Genomic DNA, 16,722 nt, shown 5'->3' on the forward strand with positions numbered 1-16,722 from the left:
AATCTCAAATCACATTTGGGGAAGATTGATGGAATAATCTGATATTCATTCAATAAATATTTGTTGAGCCCCTGCTAAGCACTAGGCACTGTTCTAAGACCTAGGATGTTGCAGAGCATCCAGGTAGACAGTGTGCCTCTTATAGAGGGAAGATAGGGGCACATCACAGTGGCTACCGTATTAGGCAACACAGGCATAGGCTGTGGTCCACAAAGAGCTAATTCAGGGAAGCCTCCTCAGGACAAAGTTGTAGGCTTTAGCAGTGCCCTCATGCTGCTCTGCTCTGCTTTCATTCTCTACAAGATATAATTCATATTTATTAGGCCAAAGGGTAAAGAGTTAATTTAATAAAGTTAATTTAGTTAGTCAATTTAGTGAAAGAAATGCTTCTTTTAATCTGTTTCTCTTTGGTAACTAGCAAAATTGAATATTTTTTTCATGTTGTTCATTAATACAGTGAATTGTTTTGTTAGTTTTTGTTCACTTATTAGCTAAAGTCTTAATGAGATTCTTTTCATCTTGTGTGAGTTCTTCAGATAATAGAAATGTATCTTCTAATATATTGTTTCTCCTTAATTTTGGTGATACTGTACTTGCAAAATTTCTTTTTAAAAATGTTCAACAAAAAAATAGCCAGGCGTAGTGGCGGGCGCCTGTAGTCCCAGCTGCTTGGGAGGCTGAGGCAGGAGAATCGCGGAAGCCCAAGAGTTAGAGGTTGCTGTGAGTCCTGTGACATCATGGCACTCTACCCGAGGGTGGTACAGTGAGACTCTGTCTCTACAAAAAAAAAAAAAAAAAAAAAAAAAATTTTATGGAGGCCATGCATGGTGGCTCACCTCTGGGAGGCTGAGGTGGGTGGATTGCCCGATCTCAGGAGTTCAAGACTAGCCTGAGCAAAGTGAGACACCCATCTCTACTAAAAATAGAAAAACTAGCTGGGCATTGTGGCAGGCACCTGTAGTCCCAGCTAGTTGGGAGGCTGAAATAAGTGGATCATTTGTGCCCAGGAGTTTGAGGTTACTGTGAGCTACCCAAGGTAACAGAGTGAGATTCCGTCTTAAAAAAAATGGGTTTCTACCATATTTTCTATGTAGTAATACTGTTGCTAAGTGTAGAATCACCTTCCCACTAGTGTTTTATATTTATTATTTATTTATTTATTTAGAGACAGAATCTCACTCTATCGCCCTTGGTAGAGTGCTATGGCGTGACAGCTCACAGCAACCTCCAACTCCTGGGCTTAGTCGATTCTCCTGCCTCAGCCTCCCAAGTAGCTGAGACTACAGGTGTCTGCCACAAGGCCCGGCTATTTTTTGTTGTTGTTGCATTTTGGCCGGGCCAGGGTTCCAATGAGCCACATTTAGAATAAGTCTAAATTCTTCTGTTCCTCTCAAATTACTGATCATTTATATCACCTATTTACTGAAAAAATCTTTATTATTGTATTGTGATAGCTTATTATGAACTAAAATTCTTATGAAAATTAGGGTCTATTTCTGGTATTTCTATTATATTCCAAAATTTTGTCTGTTATTTTTTTCTTTTTCTTTTTTCTTTCTTTCTTTTTTTGCAGTTTTTTTGGCTGGGGTTGGGTTTGAACCCACTACTCTGGTATATGGGGCCAGCGCCCCACTCCTTTGAACCACAGGTGCTGCCCTTGTTATTTTTTTTCTTAGAAAGAGTCTGGCAGTGGCACAATTGTAACTCACTACAACCTCAGCCTCCTGGACTCATAAGATCTTCCTGCCTCAGACTCCAGAAAAGCTGGGACTACATGTTTGCACCACCATGCCTGGCTAATTTTTTAATGGGGTTTCACTATGTTGCCCAGGCTGGTCTCTATCCCCTAACCTCAGGTGATCGTCCTGCCTGAGCCTCCCAAAGTACTGGGATTATAGGTATGACCCACTGTGCCCAGCCAATCTGTCCTCTGTTTCTATATTGAGATTTTAATACTTTACTATTATCATTTTATACATTTTTACTTTTGATAGCTCTTGTTCATTCTCTCTCACTTCCCTCTTTGACATATTTTCTTTCTTGTCTGTTTAGAATTTTCCTTTCCTCCTTTCTTTTGTCATATGTTTAAAAACATCTTTCTGGGATTTTTACCAAGATTCTGTTAAATCTATAATTTAAATTGTAGGAAATACATATTAATATAATATTTAGTCTTCCCATCTAGGAACTTCTATTTTTCCATTCATTAACATCTTTTCAGACAACATGGAAGGTTTTTTACCTTTCTTTATAAAGAAGTGTATGTATATGTGTGTATATGTTTGTATACACACAAAGTATCTTAGCCTGGGTACCATAGAAACAGACTCCAAGATGGAGAGTTGTCTGCAGAAGGCTTTTTTAGAACATACACCTGTAGCAAGCTGGCCTGCAATGTAGTTGCAGCTGGGGTCTTAGCTGATTCTAGGATGGGAGGTGGTGGTAGGGCTTGGGGGAGATGCTCTGGAGCTAGAATGGGACCTCAAAGTTTAGCAGCTTATAATTAAAATACAATCTTTGAGAGGATCAAAATGCAGTCAGCCTGACCATTACATGTTCATTCCTTAGATGAACCTCAGAGATAGCCTCAAGAGCTGCTTAGGAAGCATTACATCAGACCAAGGAGTGAGCCGATGTCGAGAAGTATCTCTTAGCTAAGGCAGGTTATTACTGTCCAAGGCGGGAAGTATACGTGATAGTCCACTTAGCAAAGAGATTACCTCGATTAGCAGTGTTTAGGTCTTTTTCCAAATAGGGTTCAAGTTTCTTTTCACTGTATTACTATTGCATTCTTCTCCAGCCTCCCTGAAATTATTCCTGGAGCGCCTGGACTGGAATGCTGGCTCTTCTTAATGTCAGGTGAAAATCACAACCTCTAGGTTTACCTCCATATATATTGCTAATCACATTTGTGGTGTGGGGATCTTACTAATTTAATTTTGAGATCAACTTTATTTCCATTTTTTTTTTGGTGATCAATAAATATATATTGAATAAATGAATAATAGTTACAAAACAACTGATGAATATGAATTTGAATTCTAAAAATAAAAACATATAAATAGGACTGATATTCAGCTAGTATGTACCAGTATGGTCACATAGGGCTGTAAAATATTGAAATACTTTCCTACCACTGACCCTTGCCACCTAAATGCCTCCACTACCACTGCTCTCCTCCCCAGGAACACCTGGACATTCCACAATCTCCTAACTAAAGAGTTAGTGTCTTGTACAGGGGGCATCCAGGACCAGTTCCAGCCATTGACCAGGGTCCACTCCATTCTGATTGATCAAGAACTGTGCAGTGTCATTGTTAATTTTTTTTTTTTTTTTTGAGACAGAGTCTCTCTCTGTCTCCCCGGCCAGAGTGCCATGGCACGAGCCTAGCTCACAGCAACTTCAAACTCCTAGGTTCAAGCAATCCTCCTGCCTCAGACTCCCAAGTAGCTGGGACTATAAGTGCTCACCACAATACCTGGCTAATTTTTCTACTTTTAGTACAGACGGGGTCTCACTCTTGCTCAGGCTAGTCTTGAAGGAACTCAAGCAATCCACCCGCCTCAGCCTCCAAGAATGCTAGGATTACAGATGTGAGCCACCACACATGGCCCAATTGATAAATATTTTGATAATTACCCCTGATTATAAATAAGGTTTACAGGTGGTGCCTGTGGCTCAAAGGAGTAGGGTGCCAGCCCATATGCCGGAAGTGGCGGGTTCAAACCCAGCCCCAGCCAAAAACTGCAAAATGAAATAAAAATAAAAAAGACTATATATATATGTATATATATATATGTTTACTATACAGTTCAAAAATGATGTTTCTTCTTATTGCAAAATCTATTGGCCTAAGCAGATCCAGGAATAGATGATAGTCTGTCAGGTCTCTGAAGGTTTAGGGCATATCCATTAGGACTCAGTCTTCATGTATACCAGAAGATACGCAGTTTCCTGCCAGAGGTAGGTACGATTTCCATAGGTGCACTGGATATCTTCCCAGGACACCGAGCAAACATTGGAGTCATTGAAGCAGAACCATTTTCCACCCACGGAATTCCTGATGTAGGCACGGTAATGACCGCAGTCAGCCCTTCCTATGTGGGCAATCACAGCAGAGTTCGTACTGTCCTCCAGCCTGTTTCTCCTCATCAGAGAGGTCTTGCTTAGTTTGAAGAACCTGACTGAAATCCAAGCTGTGAGGGAAATACAGTGAGTGGCACACCTTTTTAGTCTGTGAATTTCTGATAGAGAATCGCATGAGGTGGATTGAGAAAATCTGGGGCAAATGGGTCAGCTTCAAGCCCTGTTTCCCACGGGTCTACTTCCCACAGTTCTGGCAGAAGCACTCACTTGTGCTTGATAACTCCCTGGGCTGGAAGAAATACTGCAGGGCATCTTTCAGTGTTTTCAGGGCCTCTGAGTCCACACCAAAGAGAGAAAGGGGCAGGGCTCACATGCTACTGTTCCTGCTACTCTCCATTTTGTAATCAAGGCAAACCAAGGAGTCCTTCATCTCGAATGTAGACAGGGACTGAAGCCCCTCTACCAAGTCCACATCAGTGATTTGGTCCTTAATCAGGCTCCAGATTGTAAGGTAGAGTTGAGTAGCATCGTGCTGGATAAACAGTGGTATGTGGGCACATCCCACACCTCTGCCCATGGGTTTGCTCTAGACATAGGGCCAAGCATCCTGGTTTGTCTCTGACTGCAGACGGGAACCAGCATTTCCTAGGCCCATGGCACTTTGTACTTCCGGAGGCAGCAGGCAAACTCCAGGGGACTTTCTGCTTTCTGCTGGCTGTCCTGCATCTTCTCTAGCAGCAAAAGCAACTGAAAAGGGACACTTCCCTGCTTTTCATCTCCTCTCAGCACTGTTACCTGCCAGAAACCACCTTACACCTATAGTTCTGGATGTTGGGCGCACTCTATATTTCCAGTTTTTTTGGGAGGCAACTTACTGTGATATTTAAGAATTGACAATGGTTTCTATAAAATCATCACTGAATATGATGTCCAATATTAGGTACTCTTTATTATATTAAAAAGACTCATTCTATTTTTATAAATAATTAAAAATCAACGTGTATTTATTTTTATATAAATGGAGGATTGCTTGAACCTAGGAGTTTGAAGTTGCTGTGAGTTATTGCCAAATTGCCTTCTATATAGATTTAGCCCATTTATATTCCTAATATTCAATACTTGTTTTACATTTATAGAAAAAATCAAATGATTTTTTGAGGTTAATATTTTGTGATATTATCAATTAAGATATTCTTTTATTTGGGGAGACTAACCCTTCCTTCTATTAATAAATCATTTTGAATCACTAATATATGCACACAGCACAAGATTCAGAAGGTAGGAAGAGGAAAATGATGAAAGTCAGTCTCCCTTCCTCCTCTGACTTCCATCCACTTAATTCCCCTCTTCAGGGAAGCCAATGTTATCAGTTTCTTGTGTATCATCTGGACATGGTTTATGCATCTTTTTTTTTTTTTTTTGAGACAGAGTCTCACTTTGTCATGCTGGGTAGAGTGCCAGGAGAGGTCACAGTGACCACTCAAACTCTTGAGCTCAAGTGATCTTCTTGCCTCAGTCTCCCAAGTAGTTAGGGCAATAGGTGCCCACCACAGTGTCAGGCTATTTTTAGAGATGGGGTCTCATTCTAGTTCAGACTGGTCTAGAATTCCTGAGCTCAGGCAATCCACACGCCTCAGCCTCCAAAGTGCTACAATTACAGGTGTGAGCCACCACGCCCAGCCCACAGAAAATTTTGGTTGATGCATTTTTTAGTTTTTATTTTTGAGACAGAGTCTCAAGCTATTGCCCTGGGTAGAGTGTGGTGACATCAGAGCTCACAGCAACCTCCAACTGTTAGGCTCAAGTGATCCTCTTGCCTCAGTCTTTTCTATTTTTAGTAGAGACGGGTCTCACTTTTGCTCAGGTTGGTCTCAAACTCATGAGCTCAAGCAATCCACTCTCTTGGCCTCCTAGAGTGTTAGGATTGTAGGCGTGAGCCACCGTGCCCAGCCCACAAAAAAATTTGGTTTATGCATTTTAAAGTATCCTTTCCTTGCCTACCCACACACAAATAGTTGCATGCCATTCTGTACTATTCTGCATATTGCTTTTCTTGGTTAACAAGATTTATTTGACATATTGCCATATCACAGATATAAAATTGTTTCATTATTTTTAATGGCTACATATAATTCAATATGAATATGACAATGTATTTATCAGTTTCTTTTTTTTTTTTTTTTTTGTAGAGACAGAGTCTCACTTTATGGCCCTCAGTAGAGTGTCGTGGCCTCACACAACTCACAGCAACCTCCAACTCCTGGGCTTAAGCGATTCTCTTGCCTCAGCCTCCTGAGTAGCTGGGACTACAGGTGCCCGCCACAACGCCCAGCTATTTTTTTTTGTTGTTGCAGTTTGGCCGGGGCTGGGTTTGAACCCGCCACCCTTGGCATATGGGGCCGGCGCCCTGCTCACTGAGCCACAGGCGCCGCCCCTATTTATCAGTTTCTTACTGATGGACAATTGGGTAGTTTTTAGCCAATTTGCTTTTATAAATGATGCTATAACTAGCATCTTTATGAATGTCGTTTTGCATACGTGGAAGTATATTTGTAGAATGAATAACTAAAAGTGGTGGCGTTGTGTCAAGTGCATTTTTAGGTTTGAAAGTTATTGCCAAATTGCCTTCTATATAGATTTATCCCATTTATATTCCTATCAGCAATAAATGAGTATGCTGGTTTCCTTTTGACAATATTGAATATTATCAAGCTTTTCGATCTTTGTCAATTTAGAGGTGGAAAAAGGACATCTCGCTATAGTTTTAAAGGACATTTATCTTTAAGAATGAAGTTGAGTTTTTCACGTTTAACAGCCATTTGTATTCCATCTTAAATCTAAAGTTTATGGCATAGTATAATTGGGGCTTTGCATCAATTTTTGCCTTACCCAGGACATGCCTTTTCTTTTCTTTTTTCTTTTTTTATTAAATCATAGCTGTGTACATTAATGCGATCATGGGGCACCATACACTGGTTTTATAGACCGTTTGATACATTTTCATCACACAGGTTAACATAGCCTTCCTGGCATTTTCTTAGTTATTGTGTTAAGACATTTACATTCTACATTTACTAAGTTTCACATATACCCTTGTAAGATGCACCGCAGGTGTAATCCCACAAATCACCCTCTCTCTGTCCCCCTCCTCACTCCCTCCCCTCCCTTTCCCCCTTCCCCCTATTCTTGGGTTATAACTGGGTTATAGCTTTCATGTGAAAGCCATAAATTAGTTTCATAGTAGGGCTGAGTACATTGGATACTTTTTTTCCATTCTTGAGATACTTTACTAAGAAGAATATGTTCCTGCTCCATCCATGTAAACATGAAAGAGGTAAAGTCTCCAACTTTCTTTAAGGCTAAATAATATTCCATGGTGTACATATACCACAATTTATTAATCCATTCGTGGATCGATGGGCACTTGGGCTTTTTCCATGACTTAGCAATTATGAATTGGGCTGCAATAAACATTCTGGTACAAATATCTTTGTTATGATGTGATTTTTGGTCTTCTGGGTATATGCCTAGTAGAGGAATTATAGGATTGGATGGCAGGTCTATTTTTAGATCTCTAAGTGTTCTCCAAACATCTTTCCAAAAGGAATGTATTAATTTGCATTCACACCAGCACTGTAGAAGTGTTCCCTTTTCTCCACATTCACGCCAACATCTCTGGTCTTGGGATTTTGTGATATAGGCTAATCTTACTGGAGTTAGATGATATCTCAAAGTAGTTTTGATTTGCATTTCTCTGATGATTAAAGATGATGAACATTTTTTCATATGTCTGTAGGCCGTGCACCTGTCTTCTTCAGAGAAGTTTCTCTTCAAGTCCCTTGCCCAGCCTGAGATGGGATCACTTGTTCTTTTCTTGCTTATACATTTGAGTTCTCTGTGGATTCTGGTTATTAAACCTTTGTCGGAGACATAACCCGCAAATATCTTCTCCCATTCTGAGGGCTGTTTGTTTGCTTTACTTACTGTGTTCTTGACTGTGCAGAAGCTTTTTAGTTTGATCAGGTCCCAGTAGTGTATTTTTGAAGCTGCTTCAGTTCCCCTGGGGTAAGGGGTGGGAGGATCACCTCATAAAATACTTGCCCAGACCCATTTCTTCAAGGGTTTTCCCTACACTCTCTTCTAGTATTTTTATAGTTTCATGTCTTAAGTTTAAATCTTTGATCCAGTGAGAGTCTATTTTAGTTAATGGTGAAAGGTGTGCGTCCAGTTTCAGTCTTCTACAGGTTGCCAGCCAGTTCACCCAGCACCATTTGTTAAATAGGGAATGTTTTCCCCACTGAATGTTTTTAATTGGCTTGTCAAAGATCAAATAACGGTAAGTAGCTGGATTCATCTCTTGGTTCTCTATTCTGTTCCAGACACCTACTTCTCTATTTTTGTGCCAGTACCATGCTGTTTTGATCACTATTGATTTGTAGTATAGTCTGGGGTCTGGTAGTGTGATTCCTCCTGCTTTGTTTTTATTTCTGAGTAATGTGTTGGCTATGTGAGTTTTTTTTCTGATTCCATATAAAACGAAGTATTGTTTTTTCAAGATCTTTAAAGTATGACAGTGGGGCTTTAATAGGGATCGCATTAAAATTGTATATTGTTTTGGGTAGTATGGACATTTTAACAATGTTGATTCTTCCCAGCCATGAGCATGGTATGTTTTTCCATTTGTTAACATTTTCAGCTATTTCTTTTCTTAGAGTTTCATAGTTCTCTTTATAGAGATCTTTCACATGCTTTGTTAGATAAACTCCCAAATATTTCGTCTTCTTTGGCATTACTGTGAATGGAATAGAGTCCTTAACTGTTTTTTCAGCTTGACTATTATTGGTATATATAAAGGCTACCAATTTATGAATGTTGATTTGTAACCTGAGACACTGCTGTATTCCTTGATCACTTCTAAGAGTTTTGTAGTAGAATCCCTGGTGTTTTCCAGATATATAATCATATCATCTGCGAAGAGTGAAAGTCTGGCCTGAGTTTTTGTATCCAGTCAGCTAACCTGTGCCTCTTTAGAAGACAGTTTAAGGTTCTGATAATTCGTGTTTTCTGACCCTATATGGATACCCTTGATTGCCTTTTCTTCCCTAATTGTGGTGGTTAAAACTTCCATTACAATGTTAAAGAGCAGTGGAGACAATGGGCAGCCTTGTCTGGTTCTTGATCTGAGTGGAAATGATTTCAAGTTAACTCCATTCAATACGATATTGGCTGTGGGTTTGCCGTAGATGGCCTCTATCAGTTTAAGAAAGGTCCCTTCTATACCAATTTTCTTAAGTGTTCTAATCATGAACGGATGCGGGATATTATCTAAAGCTTATTCTGCATCAATTGAGAGAATCATATGGTCTTTGTTTTTTAATTTGTTTACGTGCTGAATTATGCTTAGAGATTTACGGATATTGAACCAGCTTTGAGACCCTGGGATAAAACTGACTTGGTCATGATGTATAATTTGTTTGATGTGTTGCTGGATTCTGTTTGTTAGGATCTTATTGAATAATTTTTTTTTTTTTTTTTTTGTAGAGACAGAGTCTCACTTTATGGCCCTTGGTAGAGTGCCGTGGTCTCACACAGCTCACAGCAACCTCTAACTCCTGGGCTTAAGCGATTCTCTTGCCTCAGCCTCCCGGGTAGCTGGGACTACAGGCGCCCGCCACAATGCCCAGCTATTTTTTTGGTTGCAGTTTGGCCGGGGCGGGGTTTGAACCCGCCACCCTCGGTATATGGGGCCGGCGCCTTACCGACTGAGCCACAGGTGCCGCCCATTGTTGAATATTTTTGCATCTATATTCATTAGTGATATTGGTCTATAATTTTCTTTTTTTGTTGGGTCTTTTCCTGGTTTGGGGATCAGGGTGATGTTTGCTTCATAGAACGTGTTGGGTAGTCTTTCTTCTTTTTCTACATTTTAGAACAGGTTGAGTAATATAGGTACTAATTCCTCTTTAAAGGTTTGGTAGAACTCTGACGTGAAGCTGTCTGGTCCCGGGCTTTTCTTTTTAGGGAGGTTTTGTATGGTTGATGCTATTTCAGAACTTGATATGGGCCTGTTCAACATTTCCACTTGATTCTGGCTGAGTCATGGAAGGTGACGTGCTTCCAAGTATTGGTCAATTTCCTTCAGATTTTGATATTTCTGAGAATAAAGTTTCTTATAATATTCATTAAGGATTTTTTTAATTTCTGAGGAGTCTGTTGTTATTTTGTCTTTGTCATTTCTGATTGATGAGATTAGAGATTTTACTCTTTTTTCCTGGTTAGGTTAGCCAAAGTTTTATCTATTTTATTGGCCTTTTCAAAAAAACCAACTTTTTTTATTTATTAATCTGTTGTATACTTCTTTTGTTTTCAATTTCATTTAATTCTGCTCTAATTTTGGTTATTTCTTTTCTTCTACTGTGTTTGGGGTTGGAATGTTCTTCCTTTTCCAGTTGCTTGAGATGTCCCATTAAGTTGTTAACTTCTTCCCTTTCCATTCTCTTGAGGAAGGCTGGCAGTGCTATAAATTTCCCTCTTAGGACTGCCTTTGCGGTATCCCAGAGGTTCTGATAATTCATGTCTTCATTGTCGTTTTGTTCCAAAAATTTGGCAATTTCCCTCTTGATCTCATCTCTGACCCAGCTATCATTCAGCATAAATTTATTTAACTTCCATGTTTTTGTATGAGTATGCAGGTTCCTGTTGTTACTGAGTTCAACCTTCATTCCATGGTGGTCTGAGAGGATGCAAGGAATAATTTCTATTCCTTTAAATTTACTGAGGTTAGACTTGTGACCTAAGATGTGATCAATTTTAGAGTATGTTCTGTGGGCTGTTGAGAAGTATGTATATTCAGTTTTGTTGGGATGAAATGTTCTGTAGATGTCTGCTAAATCCAAATGTTGGATAGTTAGGTTTAAATCTAAGATTTCTTTGCTCAGCTTCTTATTGGAGGATCTATCCAACACTGCCAAAGGAGTGTTGAAATCTCCGACTATTATGGAGCTGGAGGAAATCAAGTTGCTCATGTCTGTTAGAGTTTCTCTTATAAATTGAGGTGCACGCTGGTTGGGTGCATAGATATTAATAATTGAAATCTCATCATATTGAGTATTACCCTTAACAAATATGAAGTGACCATTCTTATCCTTCCTTACTTTTGTTGGTTTAAAGCCTATTGTATCTGAAAATAAAATTGCAACACCTGCTTTCTTCTGATTACCGTTTGCCTGAAATATGGACGACAATCCTTTCACCCTGAGTCTACATGTGTCATTTAAGGTAAGACGTGACTCTTGTATGCAGCGAATATCTGACCTGAGTTTTTGTATCCAGTCAGCTAACCTGTGCCTCTTTAGAGGACAGTTTAAGCCGTTCACATTGGTGGAGAATATTGATAAGTCTGGTAAAATTTTGGTTATCGAGTTTTTCAAAAGTCCAGTGGTCATTTTTAATCCTTTCGCCACTGTGGAAGTTGGAGTTTGATCAAATTTTCTGAATCAGTTTACTTTTGTGGTGAAGGATTGGGCTGGTCATTATGGAGGATAGGTCTGAGAATATCCTGAAGAGCTGGTTTGGTTATAGCAAATTTCTTCAACATATGAATGTCATTATAGTATTTAATTTCTCCATCATAAATGAAACTCTGTTTAGCTGGATACATGATCCAGGGTTGAAAGGTATTTTGCTTTAGGAGATTAAAGTCGATGACCACCCTCTTCTGGCTTGAAAAGTTTCAGCAAGAGATCTGAAGTCATTCTAATATTATTCCCTTTGTAAGTAATGGATTTCTTACATCTGGCTGCTTTGAAAATTTTCTCCTTAGGGATGCAAGGCTGGTTTAACATACGCAAGTCCATAAACGTTATCCACCATATTAACAGAGGCAAAAATAAAGATCACATGATCCTCTCAATAGATGCAGAAAAAGCATTTGATAAAATCCAGCATCCTTTTCTAATTAGAACACTGAAGAGTATAGGCATAGGTGGCACATTTCTAAAACTGATTGAAGCTATCTATGACAAACCCACAGCCAATATTTTACTGAATGGAGTAAAACTCAAAGCTTTTCCTCTTAGAACTGGAACCAGACAAGGTTGTCCTCTGTCACCTTTACTATTCAACGTAGTGCTGGAAGTTCTAGCCAATACAATTAGGCAAGACAAGGAAATAAAGGGAATCCAAATGGGAGCAGAGGAGGTCAAACTCTCCCTCTTTGCTGACGACATGATCTTATACTTAGAGAACCCCAAAGACTCAACCACAAGACTCCTAGAAGTCATCAAAAAATACAGTAATGTTTCAGGATATAAAATCAATGTCCACAAGTCAGTAGCCTTTGTATACACCAATAACAGTCAAGATGAGAAGCTAATTAAGGACACAACTCCCTTCACCATAGTTTCAAAGAAAATGAAATACCTAGGAATATACCTAATGAAGGAGGTGAAGGACCTCTATAAAGAAAACTATGAACTCCTCAGAAAGGAAATAGCAGAGGATATTAACAAATGGAAGAACATACCATGCTCATGGATGGGAAGAATCAACATTGTTAAAATGTCTATACTTCCCAAAGCAATCTACCTATTCAATGCCATTCCTATCAAAGTACCTACATCGTACTTTCAAGATTTGGAAAAAATGATTCTGCATTTTGTATGGAACTGGAAAAAACCCCGTATAGCTAAGGCAGTTCTTAGTAACAAAAATAAAGCTGGGGGCATCAGCATACAAGATTTTAGTCTGTACTACAAAGCCATAGTGCTCAAGACAGCATGGTACTGGAACAAAAACAGAGACATAGACACTTGGAATCGAATTGAACACCAAGAAATGAAACTAACATCTTACAACCACCTAATCTTCGATAAACCAAACAAGAACTTACCTTGGGGGAGAGACTCCCTATTCAATAAATGGTGTTGGGAGAACTGGATGTCTACATGTAAAAGACTGAAACTGGACCCACACCTTTCTCCACTCACAAAAATTGACTCAAGATGGATAAAGGACTTAAATTTAAGGCATGAAACAATAAAAAACCTCAAAGAAAGCATAGGAAAAACACTGGAAGATATTGGCCTGGGGGAAGACTTCATGAAGAAGACTGCCATGGCAATTGCAACAACAACAAAAGTAAACAAATGGGACTTCATTAAACTGAAAAGCTTCTGTACAGCTAAGGAGACAATAACCAAAGCAAAGAGACAACCTACACAATGGGAAAGGATATTTGCATATTTTCAATCAGACAAAAGCTTGATAACTGGGATCTATAGAAAACTCAAATTAATCCACATGAAAAAAGCCAACAATCCCGTATATCAATGGGCAAGAGACATGAATAGAACTTTCTCTAAAGATGACAGACGAATGGCTAACAAACACATGAAAAAATGTTCATCATCTCTATATATTAGAGAAATGCAAATCAAAACATCCCTGAGATATCATCTAACCCCAGTGAGAATGGCCCACATCACAAAATCTCAAAACTGCAGATGCTGGCGTGGATGTGGAGAGAAGGGAACACTTTTACACTGCTGGTGGGACTGCAAACTAGTACAACCTTTTTGGAAGGAAGTATGGAGAAACCTCAAAGCACTCAAGCTAGACCTCCCATTCGATCCTGCAATCCCATTACTGGGCATCTACCCAGAAGGAAAAAAATCCTTTTATCATAAGGAACTTGTACTAGACTGTTTATTGCAGCTCAATTTACAATCGCCAAAATGTGGAAACAGCCTAAATGCCCACCAACCCAGGAATGGATTAACAAGCTGTGGTATATGTATACCATGGAATACTATTCAGCCATTAAAAAAAATGGAGACTTTACATACTTCGTATTAACCTGGATGGAAGTGGAAGACATTATTCTTAGTAAAGCATCACAAGAATGGAGAAGCATGAATCCTATGTACTCAATCTTGATATGAGGACAATTAATGACAATTAAGGTTATGGGGGGGAAGCAGAAAGAGGGATGGAGGGAGGGGGGTGGGGCCTTAGTGTGTGTCACACTTTATGGGGGCAAGACATGATTGCAAGAGGGACTTTACCTAACAATTGCAATCAGTGTGACTGGCTTATTGTACCCTCAATGAATCCCCAACAATAAAAAAAAAAAAAAAGAAAATTTTCTCCTTCGTATTAACTTTAGTGAAGTTAATTATGATATGCCTGGGGGATGTCTTATTGGGATTGAGTCGTGTTGGGGTTCTGAAACTGCATGCTATCTGAATTTCAGAATCTCTTGGCATATCCGGAAAATTCTCTTTCATAATTTCATGGAGAAGGGCCTCTGTGCCTAGCGAGGCCACTTCATCACTTACAGGGATTCCAATGAGGCAGATATTAACCTTCTTCAAATTATCCCAGAGCTCTCAGCGAATGATCCATTTTTGAACTCCATTTCTCTTCCTCTTTGAGAGTTTGGGAGCGTTCAAAGGCTTTGTCTTCAATGTCAGAAATCCTTTCTTCTGTTTGCTCCACTCTGTTACTGAGGGATTCTACTGTATTTTTCAGATCTTTGAGGGCTGCAAATTCTTGCTTCAGTGCATCAAAATCTTTGGTAGTTTTGTCTTTAAATTCTTTAAATTCTTGAGACAACTTTTGAATTTCTCCTCGAATTTCTAATTCTGACTTTTGAAGTGCTCCTCAAATTTCTAATTCCAATTTTTCCTCCATTCTATTAATCTTGTTTGCAATCCAAATTCTGAATTCGATTTCTGACATCTCTGCCAGCTGTTTATGAATGGGATCTTCAGTTACATCTGCCATATCTTTCCTTTGGTGGGGGGGGTTGATCTATTTTGGTTGTTCATGTTACCAGAGTTTTTTCGCAGATTTCGCCCCATGATAGTTTTATACCATTTGATTTTTCCCCCGGAGCTTTGTCGAGGACCCCTACGGTGCTATGGCCTGAGAAACTGGGGCCCTGTTTGGTGTGGTGTAGCTAAGTGGTTTTGTCTTGTTTTCAGCTGGTTTTGTTCAACTTTAGTGAAACAGTTACTCTGGGTTGAAGTCTCAGCTGTGGAGAAATACCAGCAATTAAGTCACCTCACCCCACCCCCACCCCTCCAGGCAATAATTGGAAAAGGAAAATCAAACCTTCCTACAACCACACCCAGGGCACCACATGAATAGTCCTAGGGCAATTGGCTCAGTTCAAAAGGTCCAAATCAATTGTCTCAGTCAGCACCTGTCTCAGGTGGGAGAGATTAAAAGGTCTCTGGCAACTGGATCACAGGGGTCTGGTGACTACTCTGATATGGCTTGCTCCAGGGCTGTGTGGAGGCAGGAGGAGCCACCCAGCAAATAGATCATTCTGGGAAGGTTGATGCCTCCTTCCCCACCTTGCACCTCTGTCACACCTAGTCACTGATAGCCCCGCAGTTGGCTGACCCAGTTGCCTTTAGCAAATAGATACTCCAGGGGTTTGCACCTGCCTGAATCACAATGAAATCTATTTCTGCTTATCCAGGCTGCTGTGCTCTGCCTCCATCTAGCAGGGGGAGGTGAGGCCTTACAACCTCGGGTGCTTGATGGAGGCTGGCGGGTGTTCACTCAGTTCCAGCCCCGCCCCTGATTGATGTTACTGACAGAACACAACAACTTTGTGGGAATTTGTTTCTGTCCCTTCTAAATTCCCCTGCAGAAGAGAAGCTGTTTTGAGTTCCCATAGCCTGCACCTCAGGCCCTGTCTTTGCTCCTGAGGTTTGTATTCGGTTACCTATCAGTTCTAGCCTCCTGTCTTCCTTTGTCTATAGGCTGATGATCCCCTGAGGGCTGGGTGTGTCTTAGGCTCAGTAAAGCTGTCCTCTGGGTCAGCCCCACCCTGGGAACTTCCCAGGTCTGTGAGTACGTTTCTAGTCCCCGTGCTCCACCGAGGCCGATACCACCTCAGGCAAACCCTTTTACTCACAGGGCCTGCGTTTCTGTTCCAGAGCTGTTCTGTGGTGGTTTCCACCTGAGTAGATGCCTGGCCTCCTCTGGTTGCCTAGGGAGACAGGTGGTGTGGCTTCAGAATATTCGGGAGTGAGCCCTATTGTTGCTAAAAGATGGCTGCTGCTCTGGGCTTCAGGGTACTGCTGCTCCAGTGTGGAGCTATCCCTCTCAGCTGATAGTCCTCTCCTCACTCCCATGCCCCAGAGTCAGCACTGACCAGTTGCAGTTTAGGCACTGTCCACACCCCTCGAGAAATCACCCAAGAATCTGGACTCCTGAGGGACAGGTCTCCAGACCTCAGAGTGAGAGTGGAGGGGAGTGCTGGGAGCTCAGTGTTGCAGGTAGAGAATATATACAGTTTTATACAGTTTTATGCCTGGCAGGAGAACGCCATGGCACCCTAGTAGGGAGGTAGGTCCAGTTTTTAGAGGGTCTCTCCCGTGGAGTGTAGTGGGAGGACCTTTGAACTCCGATCATTTGTTTGTGGGGCACTCTGAGCCATTCTCATGGGGGAGGGGACTCCCATGCACTTGGTGATGGATTTTGTACCTTTTGTTTGTATCCTTGGGGGTCACAGCTCGCCTCAGCGGGGTTGATGTGCATTCTTCAACCTTGTCTCTTGGTGCAGCTCAAATCGACTAGGTTACTTACTAAATTTCTGTCCTTTAACTCTCCTTCTGGACG

The 16,722-nt window shown here is 40.6% G+C and overlaps 1 pseudogene; it reads right to left on the reverse strand.

Annotated features, from left to right (window-relative positions):
• Window positions 1–3,912: 3,912 nt before the first annotated feature.
• LOC128594794 (ubl carboxyl-terminal hydrolase 18-like) lies at window positions 3,913–6,984 on the reverse strand (annotated as a pseudogene).
• Between the last annotated feature and the right edge of the window lie 9,738 nt (window positions 6,985–16,722).

Source organism: Nycticebus coucang, chromosome 9 (assembly GCF_027406575.1).
Source record: "Nycticebus coucang isolate mNycCou1 chromosome 9, mNycCou1.pri, whole genome shotgun sequence".
Taxonomy (NCBI): Eukaryota; Metazoa; Chordata; class Mammalia; order Primates; family Lorisidae; genus Nycticebus; species Nycticebus coucang.